Source organism: Neofelis nebulosa, chromosome 3, assembly GCF_028018385.1.
Source record: "Neofelis nebulosa isolate mNeoNeb1 chromosome 3, mNeoNeb1.pri, whole genome shotgun sequence".
NCBI classification, from domain to species: Eukaryota; Metazoa; Chordata; class Mammalia; order Carnivora; family Felidae; genus Neofelis; species Neofelis nebulosa.
This window is the reverse complement of record NC_080784.1, coordinates 9,363,291-9,370,585: the sequence shown is the minus strand read 5'-3', so window position 1 is coordinate 9,370,585 and position 7,295 is coordinate 9,363,291. Positions and strand designations below refer to the sequence as shown.

The following is a 7,295-nucleotide window of genomic DNA, read 5'->3' as shown; positions in this document are numbered from 1 at the left end:
AGGTTGGAGCTTAGTGGGCAGAAAATTAAGAAGAGGGGATCCTGGGTCGGAGGGGCTCTGACAGCTCAGAGCCTGGAGCCTGCTTCGGATTCTGTGTCCCCCTCTCTCTCTGCCCATTCCCCACTCACACTCTGTCTCTGTCTCTCTCAAAAATAAATAAACATTAAAAGCATTTAAAAAACATTTTTAAAAAATATGAAGAAGAAACAACAGTGATATGGGGGTGGGAGGATTCTGGCTAAAAGGACTCGCAGATTCCTGCTGCAGGCAGGCCAGAGTAATGAGACATCACCTGGAGCATGGTAGAGAAGGAATTTGATCAGACATCAGGGGTGATCAGATAACGAGGGTGGGGTCTCATTTCATTTTTCTGCATGTAGTTCTTCAGTTTTCCCAGAACCATTTGTTGAAGAGGCTATCCTTTCCTTGTTGTATATTCTTGGTTCCTGTGTCAAATATTAGTTGGTCATATATGTGGGGGTTTGTTTCTGGGCTCTCAATTCTGTTCTATTGGCCCTCGTGTTTATTTTTATGCCTGTACCACATTGTTTTCATGCCTATAGCTTTGTAGTATAGAACACGTCATGAATTTGCATATCATCCCATGCTAATCTGTTCTGTATCATTCCAATTTTAGTGTACATGCTGCCGAAGCGAGCACGCTAAAGCTTTGTAGTATATGTTAAAGTCAGGAAGTCTGATGCCTCCAGCTTTGTTCTTTCTCGGGATCGCTTTGGCTAGTCAGAGTCTTTTGTGACTCTATGCACATTTTAGGATTATTTTTTTCTAGTTCTATGAGAAATGACATGGTAGTTTTGATAGGGATTATCAAAACCCATAAATGAATCTATAGATGGCTTTGGGTAGTAGTGACATTTTAACAATATAAATTCTTCCTATCCATGAATACAGTATATCTTTCCCTGTGTTTGTGTCACTTTAGATTTCCTTCATCAAAGCCTAGTTTTCAATGTACAATTCTTTCATCTCTTTGGTTATATTTATTCCTAAATATTGTATTGTTTTTGATGCTATTGTGAGCAAGATGGTTTTCTTTAACTCTTCTTCAGAATATTCTGTTGCTAGTGTATAAAAATGCAACTGATCTCAGTATGTGGATTTTGTATCCTGCAACTTTACTGAATTGGTCTTTAGACCTAAGAGGTTTTTGGTGAAGTCTTTATGGTTTTCTACATATACAATCATATCATCTACAGAGACAATTTTCCTTTTTTTTTTTTTTTTGGTTTTCTCTCCTTCTATTGAGATGATCGTATGATTATCCTTCATTTACTAATGAGGTGTATCACATTTATTGATTTGCATATATTGAACCATCCTTGAATCCCAGGGATAAGTCCCTCCTGAGAGTGTTTCATCCCTTTAACAAGCTGCTGAATGCTGTTTGCTAAAATTTTGTAGAGAGTTTTTGCTTCTATCTCTTCATCAGGGATATTGGTTTGTTTTCCTTTCTTGTAGTCCTTAACTGGCTTTGGCATCAGAGTAACATTGGCCTCACAAAATGAGTTTGGGAATGTTTATTCCTCTTCAACTTTTTGGAAGTGTTTGAGAAGGATTTGCATTAATTGTTCTTTAAATGTTCCAGTAAATTCACCAATGAAATCATCCAGTTCTGGGTTTTCTTCTATTGTGGGATTTTGGATTAATGATTCAACTTCCTTGTTCACTGTTGATCTGTTTATATTTTCTATTTCTTCATGATTAGGTCTTGGCCATTTCTTCTAGGCTATCCAAATGTTGGAGCACAACTTTATATTAGTCTGTTATGATCCTTTGAATATCTGTGATATCAGTTGCAATGTCTCCTCTTTCATTTGTTATTTATGAGTCTTCCTTATTTTTTCTTAGTCTAGTTAAAGACTGGCCTATTTTGTTTATCTTTTTGAGAAGCTAGCTCTTAGTTTTGTTGGTCTTTTCTATTGTCTTTCTGGTGTCCATTTACTTCTTTTCTGATCTTTCTTATTTCTCTCATTCTGTTAACTTTGAGTTTGGTCTGTTCTTTTGCTAATTCCTTGAGGTATGAAGTTACGTTGGTTATTTGAGATCTATTTTCTTAATGTCTTTATCTGCATAAACCTCCCTCTCAGAGCTGCTTTTGAAGCATACCTTAGCTTCTGATGTGTAGTCTTCCCACTTTCATTTGTTTTGAAATGTTTTTTGATTCTCTTTTGATTTCTTCCTTCACTCATTGCTTGTTCAGGAGTGGGTTGCTTAATACCCACTTTTAGTTAGACAAGCCAGAGATGTAAGTAAATTATTACAATTTAGTAATCTAATGCTAAATTACATGTACAAACTAACAGATCAGGGAATATAAGAGAAGGAGCAATTATGTGTGAAGAGGGGAAAGGGGGTGATTACAAAAGTGGTTGTGTTTGAGTTTGTGAAAGTGAACAGAAGGGAAGAGAGACACTGTAGGCAGAATTCCTGTAGATTCACATCCATTCTCTTTCATTATTGCTTCTGCTGATGTTAATCATTACTTCTTTATGGAATTCATTATCCTTTCACATGATATAAAAAAGTAAACTATTACGAGGATATATAATATGGGAAAATGACAGATATGTGCCAAAGCCTTGTATACCACTATTGAAGATATTCATCCTTGGTTTTCTGAAGAGAATATAGTTGTTTTTGGGTGGAAGTGTCAGTTAAGAATATCATTTTAACATCCTTACAGGTAGCTGATAACTTTAGCGGCTTGACCATTTCCTAGTTGTACACCAGCAAGTGTGAATAAATATAATAATTATGTAAATAAATATAAAAATAAATGATAAATAATTGTTTCACAGATATTTCTATTCTAGAATAAGTGACTTTGTAACTTTGTAGAAAAAGATTCCTATGTTCAAAACTCTTCTGACGCTCTAGATGAACCAGATTTATAAATGTATTATTTTTGGAGTCTATTATTTTCAAAATCTCCTTTTACTAAACTGAAAATTTGTTAGTCATCCATCTTCTTAAAACTTATTGTAACGTTGGGACACCTGGGTGGCTCAGTTGGTTAAGTATCCAACTTCAGCTCAGGCCATGATCTCATGGTTCGTGGGTTAGAGCCCTGCGTTGGGCTCTGACAGCTGGGAGCCTGGAGCCTCCTTTGGATTCTATGCCTCCCTCTCTCCTTTCTCTCTGCCCCTCTCCTGCTCGTGTTCTCTCTCTCTCTCTCTCAAAAATAAAATGAACATTAAAAAAAAGACATCTATAAAAGCGTACCTTTTATTTATTTTAAAAGTGTACCTTTTATGTTAGTTAAAAGAACTTTATGTATTACAGAAATAATTTGAAATTAAATAATATTTTAATGATATCATCTCTATATTCAGCATATGCTGTAAATAACCAATATTTCAGTACATTTTTCAGTTACTTCTTTTGATAGAGGTATGGGATTTTCAGGGAAAATGACTAGTGTTTACAACCTATTTTTAAAATTGTTTTTAAAAATATTTATTTATTTATTTATTTATTTAATTTTAGAGAGAGAGAGAGCGCAAGCAGGATAGAGGGACAGAGGAAGAGAGAGACAGAGAGAGACAGAGAGAGAGACAGACAGAGAGAATCCCAAGCAGGCCCCATGCTCACCATGGAGCACAAGTCAGGGCTTGATCCCACAGCCCAGAGATCATGACCTGAGTCAAAATCAAGAGTTGGGCATTCAACTGACTGAGCCACCCAGGTGCCCTTACATAAAATCTCTTTAAATGTTGTATTCAGAATTGATGAACAGAGCTTGAGATCAATGGCCTTCAAGTTTGGTCCCTAGTTCTTATGTCCTACCCCAGGCTTCCACGGCCCCCTGTACTTGTACCTCGAGGTGGTGGAGGGTGGTCTCTAGGCAGTCCTAGCCCTCCCTCAGTGGTAGACACCCTCTGTCTAGAACTTAGTGGAAGGCTTGAAGTTCCAGTATACCTAAAGCAAATTAACAATGCATGTTAACTAACTGGAATTAAAATAATAACTTAAAAAGAAAAAGATTCTGTCTATAGGGTTTCCTGATGTGGAGAGAGAATCAAGGAGATTATCCATACACATGCATACGAATTTGAAAATATTATCCTCAGAGATTCTCCTCTTGACTCAGATCTGTTTCTATGCTGTCCCTCTAGCCATCAACCCCTCCTTGTTCCTAGATAGAGAAAGGGGGACAGGGAGGGCGGAAGGGAGAAGATTCAAAGGGAACCATGTCTCCATATCTCATCTCCCCTATGCTCACAGCAGTGGTAAGTGTGAATACAGATGTTTCCAGAGCTCTTAGAGAGCTCTTGCACAGACCAGTAAAAATTAAATAAACACAGAATAGTTTGAACCAGAAAATTCCCAAGTTAGATACTCCTCCTCTCAAAATGACAAATTTGGCTTAGTATGTACAACCAAAATAGAATTCCTTATAGATGTAATTTGAACCTTAGAATATTTTCTGTATGAACAAATAAAGTTTTAATACTAACCTACAAGATCTATGAAAGACAAGTGACCTGGGATTTGGTTACAAAACTCACTATATAGGGAAAAACTATTACTCTGGTGGGTATTGTTGGTATAAAGGTCACAGAAATTATACTGGCTTTTTGATTACCTGTATTTCTTTTCTTCATTAATCAGATAACAAGGTACTGGGTGATTTGAATGTAGAAACAGATACCCAGGGCACCTGGGTAGCTCAGTCGGTTAAGCATCTGACTTCAGCTCAAGTCATGATCTCATGCTCCATGAGTTTGAGCCCTGGGTTGGGCTCTGTGCTGACAGCTCAGAGCCTGGAGCCTGCTTTGTACTCTGTGTCTCCCTCTCTCTCTGCCCCTCCCCTGCTCACACTCTGTTTCCCCCTCTCTCTCAAAAAATAAACAGACATTAAAAAAAAAAGACAGATTCCCACACATGGTATCTCCAGTATTTTTCTTGGACACAGCAAACTGTGAATTTAAACTTCCAGTGAATATGCTATTTAGATTCCAGCCTATTTTCTTTTCTTTTGGTTGGGGAGTCTGAAATAGAAAATATGGATGTACTTTTATGCTATAAAACACCATTATTGGCTTTTTTTTTTACATATTGTGGATATAATTTTCCTATTTTTATATTTTTAATTAATTAATTGATTATGCAATCTCTATACCCAACGTGGGGCTGGAACTCATGACCCTGAGATCAAGAGTTGCCTGCTCTTCTGGGCTAGCCAGGCACCACTACAATTTTCTTGTGTTTAATTCACCTCTTTTTTGACAGAGGTATATTCTTTTCAATGTACTGATTAACAAAATAAATTTCCATGGAGTATTGTGCTCCAATCTGTCTTCATTTGTTTTTATTAAGATGGTGTGTGGTTTCCCATTTTCCTGCATTTTTGCTTTATGACTGTATCCATTTTCATAATTAGTTAACTCTATTATCATTGTTGAAAGATTCGTACCCATTCAGGTAAGATATATTTTCAAGGTTTTTGTTATTTTTTTTCCCTTTAACCTCATAATATTTCACATTAGTCAAATTACCTACAATTACCTTCAAATTGCCTTCAATATTTGGGGGCAAAGGGATTTCCAAAGCAATCCTAGAGGCAATACATCATTCCAAAAATTTTAAATTAATCCCATTTATCTTTTATGACAAAAACAGTTGTGGAAAAAACGTAAAAAGGATGAAGAGTGTTTTGAGGTGACTGCATGAGAACTTGCCATCGCTACTCAATGTGTAGCTATGGTCAGTGATGTGCGGATTCCTGTTCGTGCATCCAGCAACGTCCCCCACAAAAGTCGTATTTCCAGGGAACTTTGGCAACTAAAAACACAATGCCATATAAGAGAGATTAGGAGGGCTTTGATTTTGGAGCTTTAAGTTTTAGAGAATTTGACTTTGTCTTTGTTAGAGGGTTGACTAAAGGGGCGCCTGGGTGGCTCAGTCGGTTAAGCGGCCGACTTCGGCTCGGGTCATGATCTCGCGGTCCGTGGGTTCGAGCCCCACATCAGGCTCTGTGCTGACAGCTCAGAGCCTGGAGCCTGTTTCGGATTCTGTGTCTCCCTCTCGCTGACCCTCCCCTGTTCATGCTCTGTCTCTCTCTGTCTCAAAAATAAATTTAAAAAACGTTAAAAAAAAATTAAAAAAAATTAAAAAAAAGAATTAATTGCGGACTTGGTTTTCATGAAGTAGTATTTTGACATGTTAGAGTTATATCTTTAAATTTTTTATTTTTACTTAAAGAAAAAATTTTTTAATATTTCTTTATTTTTGAGAGAGAGGGAGAGACAGAGAGTAAACAGGGGAGGAGCAGAGACAGGGAGACAGAAGCAAAAGCAGGCTCCAGGCTCTGAGCTGTCAGCACAGAGCCCTACGTGGGGCTCAAACTCAGGCCACGAGATCATGACCTGAGCCAAAGTCGGACGCTTAACTGACTGAGCCACCCAGGCGCCACCCCCTCCCCCATTTTTTTTAACATTTATTTATTTTTGAGAGGGAGAGAGCATGAGTCAGGGAGGGGCAGAGAGAGAAGGACACACAGAATCCAAAGTAGGTTCCAGGCTCTGAGGTGGCAGCACAGAGCCCAATGCGGGCTTAAACCCATGATCATGACTGAGCCAAAGTTGGATGCTCAACCGATTGAGCCACCCAGGTGTGTCACTAATAATTTATATCTTACTTTCTTCCTTTGGCCTTTGTCATGGATGCTAGTGTGCTAAGTGTATCTTTTAAAGAAGGTAATATTTAAAAAAAATTGTTTTCTAATGTTTATTCATTTTTGAGAGACAGAGAGAGAGTGCAAGTGAGAGCAGGGCAGAGAAAGAAGGAGACACAGAACCTGAAGCAGGGTCCGGGCTCTGAGCTGTCACCACAGAGCCCAGCATGGGGCTTGAACCCATGAATCATGAGATCATGACCTGAGCAGAAGTTGGACGCTTACCCAACTGAGCCACCCAGGCACCCCTCAAAGAAGGTAAATTTTTGATTAGCATAATTATTTGGATAACATGTTTACTTTATATTTCTTCAATGTTAATGAACTACATGCCACATTAATTTGAATTAACTTGTATATATATATATATACACATGTGTATTAATTATGAGTGGTTAATTAACATGTATATAAAGAAGAGACAATCAGAAAATTTAATGTTAAACATTTTTATGCTATTCAAGTCTATTTAAATGATACTGTTCCTTTTGAATGATTTTATGGAGGCACTATTAAAAGGGAACGAGTAATACTTAGTACTGGGATATTGGTCCAAACTGTTCTGTATTAACTCAAACACTAGAAATTACATGTTCTA

General features: G+C 37.5%; 1 pseudogene; it reads right to left on the bottom strand.

Annotated features, from left to right (window-relative positions):
- Positions 1-566: 566 nt before the first annotated feature.
- On the bottom strand, positions 567-661 carry LOC131508241 (U6 spliceosomal RNA; annotated as a pseudogene).
- Between the last annotated feature and the right edge of the window lie 6,634 nt (positions 662-7,295).